The following is a 16,730-nucleotide window of genomic DNA, read 5'->3' as shown; positions in this document are numbered from 1 at the left end:
ACCGTCACCTATTGTAAATGGCTTTCCTCAGATATGTTGCCTGCAGTGGGGAGTCGTGGCCCTATCCTTGCCTAAGCACTCTGCTGAGCTGCCTCTCTCAGCCTGCTCTGCTTCCTCATTCTAAACAGAGCTGTAGGCCTCTGCTGTGGGCTCACCCCATCGGTCTGGTGCCTTGTTTCAGGAATATGTATCGGTCACCCCCAGTATCCTGAGCACCCCTTGAAGACAGAGGTTATGTCTTCTTCCTATTTTCATCCTCCTTCCACAGCACCCATGCTATACCTGGCATAGAGGAAGTTCACGGAATTCTTGTTGCATTGGGCTGAATTACATCATGGAGATTTCCATGGATTAGCCCAGCAGTGTGTGTCAGGTAACACCCTGAGGAACATTTAGTGAGGGAATCAGCAGCCAACCTCAGGGCATAATTCTTGTAGGAGCACAAGATGGCTCCCTCCAGGACGCATTAATGGGTACTAGACATTGTTTAGTCACCTGTCCCTTGGTGACTGGCGCACTGGCAGATGACTGTCCTTGAAAAACAAACATGACAGTGAGTGATCTACCTTCCCTGGAGGCTAACTTCAGTGTAGAAATCAATGAAATAGGAAATAGAAAAACAATGGAGAAAACCAATGACACCAAAGCTCACTTTTGGGGCAGATCAATTAACCTGACCAATGTCTAGCCAGGCTGATTGGAAAAAAAAGACAGAAGATATAAATTACCAATACCGGGAATGGGAGAGGTAGTATCACCATAGATTCTACAGGTATTAAAATGATAAGAGAATATGGACAAATTCATGCCAATAAAATCTACAGCTTAGATGAAATGGACAAATTTCTTAAAAGACACAAGCTGTCAGACTTTACACAAGAAGAAATTAATAACGAAAATGACATAATCTGTACCTTTTAAATTCAAATTGAATTTTGAATTCAAATGCTCCCACAAACAAAAAGGTAAAGTTCAGATGACTTCACTGATAACTTCTACCAAACACTGAAGGAAGAAATAATACCAGTTTCTCACAATCTAGTCCAGAAAACAGAGGGAGGAGCCAAGATGGCCGAATAGGAACAGCTCAGGTCTACAGCTCCCATTGTGAGCAACGACGCAGAAGACGGTGATTTCTGCATTTCCATCTGAGGTACCGGGTTCATCTCACTAGGGAGTGCCAGACAGTGGGCGCAGGTCAGTGGGTGCGCGCACCGTGCGCGAGCTGAAGCAGGGCGAGGCATTGCCTCACTTGGGAAGCGCAAGGGGTCAGGGAGTTCCCTTTCCCAGTCAAAGAAAGGGGTGACGGACGGCACCTGGAAAATCGGGTCACTCCCACCCTAATACTGCGCTTTTCCGACGGGCTTAAAAAACAGCGCACGACGAGATTATATCCCGCACCTGGTTCGGAGGGTCCTACGCCCACGGACTCTCGCTGATTGCTAGCACAGCGGTCTGAGATCAAACTGCAAGGCGGCAGCGAGGCTGGGGGAGGGGCGCCCGCCATTGCCCAGGCTTGATTAGGTAAACAAAGCAGCAGGGAAGCTCGAACTGGGTGGAGCCCACCACAGCTCAAGGAGGCCTGCCTGCCTCTGTAGGCTCCACCTCTGGGGGCAGGGCACAGACAAACAAAAAGACAGCAGTGACCTCTGCAGACTTAAATGTCCCTGTCTGACAGCTTTGAAGAGAGCAGTGGTTCTCCCAGCACGCAGCTGGAGATCTGAGAACGGGCAGACTGCCTCCTCAAGTGGGTCCCTGACCCCTGACCCCCGAGCAGCCTAACTGGGAGGCACCTCCCAGCAGGGGCACACTGACACCTCACAGAGCAGGGTATTCCAACAGACCTGCAGCTGAGGGTCCTGTCTGTTAGAAGGAAAACTAAAAAACAGAAAGGACATTCACACCAAAAACCCATCTGTACATCACCATCATCAAAGACCAAAAGTAGATAAAACCACAAAGATGGGGAAAAAACAGAATAGAAAAACTGGAAATTCTAAAAAGCAGAGCGCCTCTCCTCTTCCAAAGGAACGCAGTTCCTCACCAGCAACGGAACAAAGCTGGATGGAGAATGACTTTGAGGAGCTGAGAGAAGAAGGCTTCAGACGATCAAATTACTCCGAGCTACGGGAGGAAATTCAACCAAAGGCAAAGAAGTTGAAAACTTTGAAAAAATTTTAGAAGAATGTATAACTAGAATAACCAATACAGAGAAGTGCTTAAAGGAGCTGATGGAGCTGAAAACCAAGGCTCGAGAACTACGTGAAGAATGCAGAAGCCTCAGGAGCCGATGCAATCAACTGGAAGAAAGGGTATCAGCAATGGAAGATGAAATGAATGAAATGAAGCGAGAAGGGAAGTTTAGAGAAAAAAGAATAAAAAGAAATGAGCAAAGCCTCCAATAAATATGGGACTACGTGAAAAGACCAAATCTACGTCTGATTGGTTTACCTGAAAATGATGGGGAGAATGGAACCAAGTTGGAAAACACTCTGCAGGCTATTATCCAGGAGAACTTCCCCAATCTAGCAAGGCAGGCCAACATTCAGATTCAGGAAATACAGAGAACGCCACAAAGATACTCCTCCAGAAGAGCAACTCCAAGACATAATTGTCAGATTCACCAAAGTTGAAATGAAGGAAAAAATGTTAAGGGCAGCCAGACAGAAAGGTTGGGTTACCCTCAAAGGGAAGCCCATCAGACTAACAGCGGATCTCTCAGCAGAAACCCTACAAGCCAGAAGACAGTGGGGGCCAATATTCAACATTCTTAAAGAAAAGAATTTTCAACCCAGAATTTCATATCCAGCCAAACTAAGCTTCATAAGCAAATGAGAAATAAAATACTTTATAGACAAGCAAATGCTGAGAGATTTTGTCACCACCAGGCCTGCCCTAAAAGAGCTCCTGAAGGAAGCGCTAAACATGGAAAGGAACAACCAGTACCAGCCGCTGCAAAATCATGCCAAAATGTAAACACCATCGAGACTAGGAAGAAACTGCATCAGCTAACGAGCAAAATAACCAGCTAACATCATAATGACAGGATCAAATTCACACATAACAATATTAACTTTAAATGTAAATGGACTAAATGCCCCAATTAAAAGACACAGACTGGCAAATTGGATAAAGAGTCAAGACCCATCAGTGTGCTGTAGTCAGGAAACCCATCTCACGTGCAGAGACACACATAGGCTCAAAATAAAAGGATGGAGGAAGATCTACCAAGCAAATGGAAAACAAAAAAAGGCAGGGGTTGCAATCCTAGTCTCTGATAAAACAGACTTTAAACCAACAAAGATCAAAAGAGACAAAGAAGGCCATTACATAATGGTAAAGGGATCAATTCAACAAGAAGAGCTAACTATCCTAAATATATATGCACCCAATACAGGAGCACCAAGATTCATAAAGCAAGTCCTGAGTGACCTACAAAGAGACTTAGACTCCCACACATTAATAATGGGAGACTTTAACACCCCACTGTCAACATTAGACAGATCAACGAGACAGAAAGTCAACAAGGATACCCAGGAATTGAACTCAGCTCTGCACCAAGCAGACCTAATAGACATCTACAGAACTCTCCACCCCAAATCAACAGAATTTACATTTTTTTCAGCACCACACCAAACCTATTCCAAAATTGACCACATAATTGGAAGTAAAGCCCTCCTCAGCAAATGTAAAAGAACAGAAATTATAACAAACTATCTCTCAGACCACAGTGCAATCAAACTAGAACTCAGGATTAAGAATCTCACTCAAAACCGCTCAACTACATGGAAACTGAACAACCTGCTCCTGAATGACTACTGGGTACATAACGAAATGAAGGCAGAAATAAAGATGTTCTTTGAAACCAGAGAGAACAAAGACACAACATACCAGCATCTCTGGGACACATTCAAAGCAGTGTGTAGAGGGAAATTTATAGCACTAAATGCCCACAAGAGAAAGCAGGAAAGATCCAAAATTGACACCCTAACATCACAATTAAAAGAACTAGAAAAGCAAGAGCAAACACATTCAAAAGCTAGCAGAAGGCAAGAAATAACTAAAATCAGAGCAGAACTGAAGGAAATAGAGACACAAAAAACCCTTCAAAAAATTAATGAATCCAGGAGCTGGTTTTTTGAAAGGATCAACAAAATTGATAGACCGCTAGCAAGACTAATAAAGAAAAAAAGAGAGAAGAATCAAATAGATGCAATAAAAAATGATAAAGGGGATATCACCACCGATCCCACAGAAATACAAACTACCATCAGAGAATACTACAAACACCTCTACGCAAATAAACTAGAAAATCTAGAAGAAATGGATAAATTCCTCGACACATACACTCTCCCAAGACTAAACCAGGAAGAAATTGAATCTCTGAATAGACCAATAACAGGATCTGAAATTGTGGCAATAATCAATAGCTTACCAACCAAAAAGAGTCCAGGACCAGATGGACTCACAGCCAAATTCTACCAGAGGTACAAGGAGGAACTGGTACCATTCCTTCTGAAACTGTTCCAATCAATAGAAAAAGAGGGAATCCTCCCTAACTCATTTTATGAGGCCAGCATCATTCTGATACCAAAGACAGGCAGAGACACAACAAAAAAAGAGAATTTTAGACCAATATCCTTGATGAACATTGATGCAAAAATCCTCAATAAAATACTGGCAAAACGAATCCAGCAGCACATCAAAAAGCTTATCCACCATGATCATCAAGTGGGCTTCATCCCTGGGATGCAAGGCTGGTTCAATATACGCAAATCAATAAATGTAATCCAGCATATAAACAGAGCCAAAGACAAAAACCACATGATTATCTCAATAGATGCAGAAAAAGCCTTTGACAAATTTCAACAACCCCTCATGCTAAAAACTCTCAATAAATTAGGTATTGATGGGACGTATTTCAAAATAATAAGAGCTATCTATGACAAACCCACAGCCAATATCATACTGAATGGGCAAAAACTGGAAGCATTCCCTTTGAAAACTGGCACAAGACACGGATGCCCTCTCTCACCACTCCTATTCAACATAGTGTTGGAAGTTCTGGCCAGGGCAATTAGGCAGGAGAAGGAAATAAAGGGCATTCAATTAGGAAAAGAGGAAGTCAAATTGTCCCTGTTTGCAGATGACATGATTGTACATCTAGAAAACCCCATCGTCTCAGCCCAAAATCTCCTTAAGCTGATAAGCAACTTCAGAAAAGTCGCAGGATACAAAATCAATGTACAAAAATAACAAGCATTCTTATACACCAACAACAGACAAACAGAGAGCCAAATCATGAGTGAACTCCCATTCACAATTGCTTCAAAGAGAATAAAATACCTAGGAATCCAACTTACAAGGGATGTGAAGGACCTCTTCAAGGAGAACTACAAACCACTGCTCAAGGAAATAAAAGAGGATACAAACAAATGGAAGAACATTCCATGCTCATGGGTAGGAAGAATCAATATCATGAAAATGGCCATACTGCCCAAGGTAATTTACAGATTCAATGCCATCCCCATCAAGCTACCAATGCCTTTCTTCACAGAACTGGAAAAAACTACTTTAAAGTTCATATGGAACCAAAAAAGAGCCCGCATCACCAAGTCAATCCTAAGCCAAAAGAACAAAGCTGGAGGCATCACACTACCTGACTTCAAACTATACTACAAGGCTACAGTAACCAAAACAGCATGGTACTGGTACCAAAACAGAGATATAGATCAATGGAACAGAACAGAGCCCTCACAAATAATGCCACATATCTACAACTATCTGATCTTTGACAAACCTGAGAAAAACAAGCAATGGGGAAAGGATTCCCTATTTAATAAATGGTGCTGGGAAAACTGGCTAGCCATATGTAGAAAGCTGAAACTGGATCCCTTCCTTACACCTTATACAAAAATCAATTCAAGATGGATTAAAGACTTAAACGTTAGACCTAAAACCATAAAAACCCTAGAAGAAAACCTAGGCATTACCATTCAGGACATAGGCATGGGCAAGGACTTCATGTCTAAAACACCAAAAGCAATGGCAACCAAAGACAAAATTGACAAATGGGATCTAATTAAACTAAAGAGCTTCTGCACAGCAAAAGAAACTACCATCAGAGTGAACAGGCAACCTACAAAATGGGAGAAAATTTTCGCAACCTACTCATCTGACAAAGGGCTAATATCCAGAATCTACAATGAACTCAAACAAATTTACAAGAAAAAAACAAACAACCCCATCAAAAAGTGGGTGAAGGACATGAACAGACACTTCTCAAAAGAAGACATTTATGCAGCCAAAAAACACATGAAAAAATGCTCATCATCACTGGCCATCAGAGAAATGCAAATCAAAACCACAATGAGATACCACCTCACACCAGTTAGAATGGCAATCATTAAAAAGTCAGGAAACAACAGGTGCTGGAGAGGATGTGGAGAAATAGGAACACTTTTACACTGTTGATGGGACTGTAGTTCAAACATTGTGGAAGTCAGTGTGGCGATTCCTCAGGGATCTAGAACTAGAAATACCATTCGACCCAGCCATCCCATTACTGGGTATATACCCAAAGGACTATAAATCATGCTGCTATAAAGACACATGCACACGTATATTTATTGCAGCATTATTCACAATAGCAAAGACTTGGAACCAACCCAAATGTCCAACAATGATAGACTGGATTAAGAAAATGTGGCACATACACACCATGGAATACTATGCAGCCATAAAAAATGATGAGTTCATGTCCTTTGTAGGGACATGGATGAAATTGGAAATCATCATTCTCAGTAAACTATTGCAAGAACAAAAAACCAAACACCGCATATTCTCACTTGTAGGTGGGAATTGAACAATGAGAACACATGGACACAGGAAGGGGAACATCACACTCTGGGGACAGTTGTGGGGTGGGGGGAGGGGGGAGGGATAGCATTGGGAGGTATACCTAATGCTAGATGACGAGTTGGTGGGTGCAGTGCACCAGCATGGCACATGTATACATATGTAACTAACCTGCACAATGTGCACATGTACCCTAAAACTTAAAGTATAATAACAATAATAAAAAAATAAAATAAATAAAATAAAATAAAATAAAATATAATTCAGATGGAAAAAAAAAAAACAGAAGCATGTGAAATATCCTGATTCATTCTGTGAGACCAACATTACCACAATACCAAAACAAGATAAAGATGTGACAATATAGAAAAACTACAGAACCTCATGACCTTAGATACAAAAATGTAAAACAATATTTTAGCAAATCAAATTCAATAATGATATGGTTTGGCTGTGTCCCCACCCAAAGCTCATCGTGAATTGGAACTCCCACAATTCCCACGTGGCGTGGGAGGAACCTGGAGGGAAGTAGTTGAATCACAGGGACGGGTCTTTCCCATGCTGTTCTCATGATGGTGAGTAAGTCTCACGAGATCTGGTGGTTTTAAAAATAAAAGTTTTCCTGCACAAGCTCTCTTTCTTTGCCTGCTGCCATCCATTAAGATGTGACTTGCTCCTCCTTGCCTTCTGTCATGATTGTGAGGCCTCCCCAGCCATGTGGAACTCTAAGTCAATTAAACCCCTTTCTTTTGTAAATTCCCCAGTCTCAGGCATGTCTTTATCAGCAGCATGAAAACAGACTAATACAGTCAATTTGTACCAGTAGAGTGGGTTGCTACTGAAAAGATACCTAAAAACGTGGAAGCAACTTTAGAACTGGGTAACAGGCAGAGGTTGGCACAGTTTGGAGGGCTCAGAAGAAGACAGGAAAATGTGGGAAAGTTTGGAACTCCCTAGAGATTTGTTGAATAGCTTTGCCCAAAATGCTGACAGCAATATGGACAATAAAGTCCAGGCTGAGGTAGTTTCAGATGGAGATGAGGAACTTGTTGGGAACTGGAGGAAATGTGATTCTTGTTATGCTTTAGCAAAAAGACTGGCAGCATTTTGCCCTGACCTAGGGATTCGTGGAACTTGAACCTTAGAGAGATGATTTAGCGTATCTGGTGTGAGAAATTTCTAAGCAGCAAAGCATTCAAGAGGTGACTTAGGCGCTGCTAAAGGCATTCAGTTTTAAAAGGGAAACAGAGCATAAAAGCTTGGAAATTTTGCAGTCTGACTATGTGATAGAAAAGAAAATCCCATTTTCTGAGGAGAAATCCAAGCCAGCTGCAAAAATTTCCATAAGTAATGAGGAGCCGAATGTTAATCCCCGAAACCATGGGGAAAATGTCTCCAGGGCATGTCAGAGGTCTTCATGGCTGTCCCTCCCCACCACAGGCTGGAGGCCTAGGAGGAAACAATGGTTTTGTGTGCCAGGCCCAGGGCCCCCCGCTGTGTGCAGCCTAGGGACTTGGTGCCTTGCATCCCAACTGCTCCAGCCGTGTCCAAAAGGAGCCAAAGTACAGCTCACACCATGGCTTCAGAAGGTGCAAGTGCCAAGCCTTGGCAGCTTCCATGTGGGGTTGAGCCTGTGGGTGCACAGAAGTCAAGAATTGAGGTTTGGGAACCTCCCCCTAGATTTTAGAGGCTGTATGGATATGCCTGGATGTCCAGGAAGAAGTTTGCTGCAGGGGCAGGACCCTCACAGAGAACCTCTGCTAGGACAGTGCAGAAGGGAAATGTAGGTTTGAAGCCCCCACAAAAAGTAACGACTGGGGGACTGCCTAATGAAACTGTGAGAAGAGGGCCACCACCATCCCTCCACCCCAGAATGTTAAGTCCACTAGTAGTTTGCACTGTGCACCTGGAAAAGCCACAGACACTCAATGCCAGTCTGTAAAAGCAGCCAGGAGGGAGGTTGTACCCTGCAAAGCCACAGGGGCAGAGCTGCCTAAGACCATGGGAACCCACCTGTTGCAACAGCATGACCTGGATGTGAGACATGGAGTCAAAGGAGATCATTTTGGAGTTTTAAGATTTGACTGCCCCACTGGATTTTGGACTTAATGTAGTCCCATTATTTTGGCCAATTTCTCCAAGTTGAAATGGCTGTATTTGCCCAATGCCTGTACCCTCACTGTACCTAGGAAGTAACTAACTTGCTTTTGACTTTACAGGCCCATAGGTGGAAGGGACTTGCCTTGTCTCAGATGAGACTTTGAACTGTGGACTTTTGAGTTAATGATGAGACTTTGCGGGACTGTTGTTAGGGCATGCTTGGTTTTGAAATGTGAGGACATGAGATTTGGGAGGGGTCAGGGTGGAATCATATGGTTTGGCTGTGTCCCTGCCCAAATCTCATCTTGAATTATAACTCCCACAATTCCCACATGTTGTGGGAGGATCCTGGTGGGAGGTAATTGAATCATGGGGGTGGGTCTTTCTCACGCTGTTGTCTTGATAGTGAATAAGTCTCACAAGTTCTGATGGTTTTAAAACAGGAGTTTCCCTGAACAAGCTCTCTTTCTTTTCCTGCTGCCATCCACATAACATGTTACTTGCTCCTCCTTGCCTTCTGCCATGATTGTAAGGCCTTCCCAGCCATGTGGAACTGTTAAGTCCATTAAATTTCTTTCTTTTGTAAATTGCCGAGTCTCTGGTAGGTCTTTATAAGCAGCATGAAAATGGACTAATACAAATAATATTTTAAAATATGTAATACATAAAAAATCATAAACCACATGCAAATGAGATTTATCCCTGGGATGTAAAGCTAGTTTTAACTTTAGAAAATTAATCAAGGTTGTACAGTCATGTTCACAGCAGCTTAACTCACAACAGCCAAGAGGTGAATGCAACCCAAGTGCCCATCTCCATATGAGTGCATAAGCAAAATCTGGTAACAATGGAATAAAATTCAGTCTTAGAGAAGGAAATTCTGACACATCCTACAACATAGATAAACCTTGGGAACTTTGTGCTAAGTTAAATAAGCCAGTCACAAAACGACAACTGGTTTAATCATTCTACTTGTATAAGGCACCTAAAATAGTCAAATTCACAGAAGCAAAGAGAGGAATGGTAGTTGCCAAGGGCTGGGAGGAGGGAGAATGAGGAATTATTGTTTCATAGACCCCAAGCTTCAGTCTAGGAAGATGAAAAGAGTTCTAGAGATAAATGGTGATATCGGTTGCACAGCAATGCGAATGTCCTCAATACTGCACTGTGCACTTAAAATGGTTAACATGATAAATTTTATGCTATGTGTATTTCACCACAATTAATGATAAGATAAAGAATTTTTGTAATAATTGGTCAGGCATGGTGGCTCACACCTGTAATCCCAACACTTTGGGAGGCCAAGGTGTTTGGATAGCTTGAGTCCAGGAGTTCAAGACTAGCCTGGGGAATGTGGTGAAACCCCATCTCTACAAAAAAATACAAAAATTAGCCGGGTGTGATGATGTGTGCCTGTAATTCCAGCTACTAGGGAAGCTGAGGTGGGAGGATTGATTGAGCCCATGAGGTCTAGACTGCAGTGAGCCATGATTGCCCCACTGTACTCCAGCCTGGGTGACAGAGCAAGACCCTGTCTCAAAAACATACATACATACACAAATATAACAAAAAATTATTCAATGTAATACACTAAATAAATAAACCAGAAAAGAAAACCATGTAGTCATCTCAGTAGGCGTAGGAAAAGTGTTTGACCAAATTCAACATCCATTCTACATTTTTGCTTTTCTTTTTCTTTTCTTTTCTTTTTTTTTTTTTTAAGACAGGGTCTCACTCTGTCACCCAGGCTAGAGTGCAGTAGCACAATCACAACTCACTGCAGCCTTGGCTTCTGAACTCAAGCAATCCTCCCACTTTAGCCTCGCAAGTAGCTGGGACTACAGGTACGTGACACCATGTACAGCTGATTTTTAAATTTTTTTGTAGATAGGGGGTCTCACCATGATGTCCATGCTGGTCTGTAACCCCTGGTCTCCATTGATCCTCCTGCCTCAGCCTCCCATGAGCCACTGTGCCCAGCCTATTCTTGTTCTGTTTTGTTTTGAATGCGGAAGTTCAGGACAGGCCCTTTTGGAGCTCATAAATGTGGTCACCTGTCTCATGTCACCTCTCTGCTTCATGACCCTCATAGGCACAAGGCAGCAGCTGAACCTACAGCTGCTCCACCTTTCTCATGCTCCTCTGTCAGCTTCTCCCATACCTGAGACAGGTATGTGATTAGCTCTGTGAGGAAGGGTGCCAGCTTCTTCTGAAGGCCATCCACATTTTCAAGGTAGGAAGCATTGAGAACTGTCCAAGTTCCAGTCCCTTCTGTGGGTCCTGGATTCTCCTCGCTGTCCCCACTTTACATCCGTCTACCCTTCCTGAAGACCCACCCTGGGGTCCTTAAGCTCCAGCATCAGACACCAAGGCCATTTGCAGCGATCGTCCAGCCAGCTCCCACCATGCCTGTGGCCAATCCCTCACCATGTATATGCATAGCGGCTCTGCTTCTCTCACTAAACCCTGACTGCTAGAGACTGGAAGCAGGGGCTGTGGCGAAGTAACACCTTGTACAATTCTTGACTCGAAATACAAGGGGCAGAAGGGAGAGGGGCAAGGGTAGAGTCTAGACCACAGCTCTATTGCAGTTTCTGCAGGAAACACAGATAGGGCAGGAGAAACAGTTTAGGACAGGCTAGTTTGAATAATTTCAGTGGGCTCTGAGCTACAAGGGTGGGCCCTTTGCTGTCTCTAAGAATTAACTGACCTGCAGAGGGACACTGCATCCCCAGTAAGAAAGTAACTTTAAGATGCAGAAACATTACAACATACAGAAAAGGTAAAAATACAAATAATATAGCAAGTATGCTTTCTTTTCTCATGACTAAATACCCAGCAATGGAATAGCTGTGTTCTATGGTAGGTGTATGTTTACCTTTTTTTTTTTTTTTTTTTTTGAGATGGAGTCTCGCTCTGTTGCCAGGCTGGAGTGCAGTGGCACGAATCTTGGCTCACTGCAACCTCTGCCTCCTGGGTTGAAATGATTCTCCTGCCTCAGCCTCCCGAATAGCTGGGACTACAGGCATGTGCCACCACACCCAGCTAATTTTTGTATTTTTAGTAGAGATGGGGTTTCACCGTGTTGGCCAGGATGGTCTCGATCTCTTGACCTCATGATCCACTTGCCTCGGCCTCCCAAAGTGCTGGGATTACAGGCATAAGCCACTGTGCCTGGTTGGTGTATGTTTACCTTTTAAAGAATCTGCCAAATAATATTCCAAAGTGGCTGGACCCATGTCCCCTCCCACCACCAGGATCTCTTCACACTCACCAGCACCTGGTGTCTTAGTTTGTTTGTATTGCTATAAAGGAATATCTGAGGCTAGGTAATCTACAAAGAAAACATGTTCCTTGACTCATGGTCCTGGAGGCTGAATAAGACACATGGCGCTAGCACCTGCATCTGGTGAGAGACTCGGGCTACTTCCACTCATGGCAGAAGGTGCCGATCACATGGTGAGAGAGAAGCAAGAGAAAAAGAAGGGAGGTGCCAGGCTCTTTTAAACAATCAGCTCTTACTGAAAGTAATAGAGGGAGAACTCACCCATTACCGAGAGGAAGGCACCAAGACATTAATGCAGGATTCACCCCCATGACCCAAACACCTCCCACTAAGCCTGACCTCCAACACTGGGGATTAAATTTCATCATGAGATTTGGAAGGGACAAATATCTAAACTGTATAATTTGGTATTGTCAGTCTTTTTCCTCTCAGCCATTCTAATGGGTGTGTAAATTAAATTGTGGTTTTAATTTGATTTCTCTAATCACTACTGGTGTTGAATGTCTTTACATGTGCCTGCTTCCCATCTGTATACCTTATTTGGTAAATGTCTGTTCAAATCTTTGCACATTTTAAAAAAATGGTTTATTTTCGTTTCTCTTCATTGAATTTTAAAGGTTCTTTATACATTTTGGATATTTCTTCTTTATCACATACATGCGCTGCAAATATTTTTTCCCAGTCTGTGGATTTTTTTTCCATTCAACTTTTTACTTTGGAATAAATTTAGATTTACAGCAAGTTTGCAACAAATAGCACAGAAAATCCCCAAATATCCTGTAGGGGTTTCCCCTATTGTTAAATGTTATGTTACTGTAGCATATTTATCACAACTCATTAACCAACATTTGATACATTATGATGAACTAAAGTCTATGTTTTCTTCAGATGTCATTAATGTTTACCTAATGTCCTTTTCCATTTCTGGGATCCCATCCAGTCATACCACATCACATTTAATCATTTAATCATATGTCTCCTTCACCTCCTCTAGCCTGTGACAGTTTCTTAGACTTTCCTTGTTTTTGATGACTTTGCCAGTTTTGAGAAGTTCTGGTCACTTTTTCTGTAGAACGTTCCTCGGTTTGAGTTTGTCTAATGTTTTCATCATAGACTGGGGTTATGGTTTTTGGAAAGAAGACTACAGATGTAATGTCTTTTCTTGCTTTCTTGGGTATGGATATCCAACTGCTGAAAAGACTATTCTTCTCTCCACTGAATTGCCTTTGCACCTTTGTAAAAACTTGGTTATTCATACAACTGTGTATTTCTGGACTTTCTATTCTGTTCCATTGATATATTTATGAAATATTTGATTACTATCCTTTGTAGGAGGTCTTGAAATGAGTCAGTGTTCACTCTCTTTTTTTTCTTGTTTTCCATTGTTGTTTTTGCTATTGTAGGTCCTTTACATTTCCATAAGAATTTTAGAATCAGTTTGCCAATTTGCACCAAAAAAAACCCTGCTGGGATTTGGTTGGGATTGTATTGAATTTATAGATGAACTGGGAGAACTGACATCTTAAATATTTTGAGTTTTTCAATTCATGAACATGTCTGTTTATTTAGGTCACTCATTAAAGTTTTGTAGTTTTTAGTGTACAGTCTTTCACATCTTTTGTCAGATTTAGCCCTAAGTATTTCATATTTTTATGCTATTTTAAGTGGTATTTTCATTCCAATTTTCAATTGTTCATTGCTGCTACAGCTGACCCTTGAATAAAGCGAGGATTAGGGGCACCAACTTCGTGCAGTCAAAAATGAGCATAGAACTTTTGACTACCCTAAAACATAACTACAGTAGCCTACTGTTTGCTGGAAGCCTTGCCAATAACATAAAGTCAATTAATAAATATTTCGTATAATATATGTATTATATGCTGTATTTTTCTTACAATAAAGTCTGCTAGAGAAAAGAAAATGTTAAAATTCATAAGGAAGAGAAAAGATCTTTACTGCCAGGCGCGGTGGCTCACGCCTGTAATCCCAGCACTTTGGGAGGCCAAGGCGGGCAGATCACCTGAGGTCAGGAGTTCGAGACTAGCCTTAACATGGTGAAATCCCGTCTCTACTAAAAATACAAAAAATTAGCCGGGCGTGGTGTTGCATGCCTGTAATCCCAGCTACTCAGGAGGCTGAGCCAGGAGAACTGCTTGAACCTGGGAGGCAGAGGTTGCAGTGAGCCGAGATCGCGCCATTGCACTCCAGCCTGGGCAACAAGAGCGAAACTCCATCTCAAAAAAAAAAAAAAAAAAGAAAGAAAGAAAAAGAAAAGATCTTTACTATTCATTAAGTGAAAGTGTATCACCATAAAGGTCTCCATGCTCACTGTCTCCCACTGAGTGGGCTGTTGAGGAGGGGTGGGGGTAGGGGGAAGTTGGTCTTGCTGTTTCAGGAGTGGCAGAGGGGGAATTGGTGGAGGAGGTGGAAGGGGAAGCAGGAGAGAAAGGCACACTCAGTTTGACTTTATGGAAATACATCATAATTACTGTCTGATAGTTTTGCTTTTTCAATTCTTTAAAAATGCTTGAGCTGGGCGCAGTGGCTCACGCCTGTAATCTCCGCACTTTGGGAAGCTGAGGTGGGTGGATCATGAGGTCAGGTGTTTGAGACCAGCCTGGTCAACACAGTGAAACCCCATCTCTACTAAAACTACAAAAAATTAGCTGGGCGTGGTGGCGGGCACCTGTAATCCCAGCTACTTAGGAGGCTGAGGCAGGAGAATCACTTGAACCTGGGAGGCAGAGGTTGCAGTAAGCCAAGATCGCACCACTGCACTCCAGCCCAGGTGACAGTGCAAGACTCTGTCTCAAAAAAGTAAAATAAAAATAAATAAATAAAAATGCTTGCATACAGTACTAATCCTTCTTCTACTATTTGCTTTAGTTTCAATGCCCGTATCATAGAAGGGTCCAAGTTGTAAAAGAAGTCAAAAGCAGTCTTAAATAATCAGAACCCTTCTGCAAGATTGTCTAATGTCAATTCGTTTTCTGACAGTGCTTCTTCTATATCTTCTTCCTCATTGTCTGGTACTGATTCAAAAGCACTCATCTCCATCAAGTCATCTTCTGTTAATTCCTCAGATGTGGTATCTATTAACTCTTGAATTTCCCCAAGATCTAGATCTTCAAACACTTTATGCCTATCTTTTTTTTTTTTTTTTTTGGTGCCATATCCACAATCTCTTCCATGACTTCCTTGATAGGCTGTTGTAAATCCTGTGAACTCACACACAACATCTGGAATCTGGACACAGTTTTCTTCAGCACTAATGTATTGTTTGGGGCTTGATGGCTTTCACAGCTTTTTCTGTAACAACATGGGCTTCTTCAATGGTGTAATCCTTCTGGACTTTCACGATATTCTCCCTGTTGAGATTCTCTTCCATAGTGTTGATACCCCTTTCCATAGAAAACCATACGTAATGAGCCTTAAAGTTCCTTATGATCCCTTGATCTAAGGGCTGAATTAGACATGTTGTGTTTAGAAGCAAGGAGGCCACTTTGGTGCTCTCATTGCAGAATCTATGGGGTTCTGGGTGGCCAGGGACATTGTCAAATATCAAAAGCAATTTAAAAGGAAGTCCCTTACTGGCAAGGTACTTCCTGACTTCAGGGACAGAGCATTGGTTTTCATGGAACCAAACCAGAAAACGTGTTTTCGTTGTACAGGGCTTCTTATCATAAAACAAAAAGACTTGCAGCTGGTGTTTATCTTTTCCCTTAAAAGCTCAGGGATTAGCAGCTTTATAGATGGCACATTTGAAAGCACTTTGGTAAACAGGTATGTAGTGAGAAATACAGTATGAAAGGAATGTTGGGACCATCAGTGAACTAAGAATCAAAATAAAGAGTTTCCACAGTGGATGTTGAGGAATCGTGGAAGCTTCTTTAGCAGAGAGGTTTGAGCTCAAAGTGCACCTTAGATGGATAGTGCATCTTATAGTGATGTGCAGGAAGGGGTGTGTAAAATGGGAGTCCACTGAAAAGGCTATCATCCTAATGCAGGTGAGATTTCATGGGGATCTGATAGGAGGAGAGGAAGCTATGGAATGAAAGGATTGTCCAGACAATACTTTGACATGCCACTAGTTTGATTCACAGACGAAAGACAAAGATATAAGATTATATAAATATAATCTTATATCTTTATAAATGTGACCACTCATTCATTATATAGTTATATAAGATTACATAACATAACCTTATATAAGATTACATAACCATAACCTTATATAAGATTACATAACCATAACCTTATATAAGATTACATAACCATAACCTTATATAAGATTACATTTTATACCATAACCTTATATAAGATTACATAACCATAATCTTATAAATGTGAACGAATGAGTGGTCCCGCGAGTGGCCGAGTGGACCCGCGAACTCACCAGCGGACTTGTAAGCGAGCTCACCTTGTCCACTCCCGCTCCAGTTCCCAAACTCTTAGAGCAGAAGAGTTACATTTCCCATAAGGCCCC

Source organism: Pan paniscus, chromosome 13, assembly GCF_029289425.2.
Source record: "Pan paniscus chromosome 13, NHGRI_mPanPan1-v2.0_pri, whole genome shotgun sequence".
NCBI lineage: Eukaryota > Metazoa > Chordata > Mammalia > Primates > Hominidae > Pan > Pan paniscus.
This window is presented reverse-complemented; position numbering follows the sequence as displayed.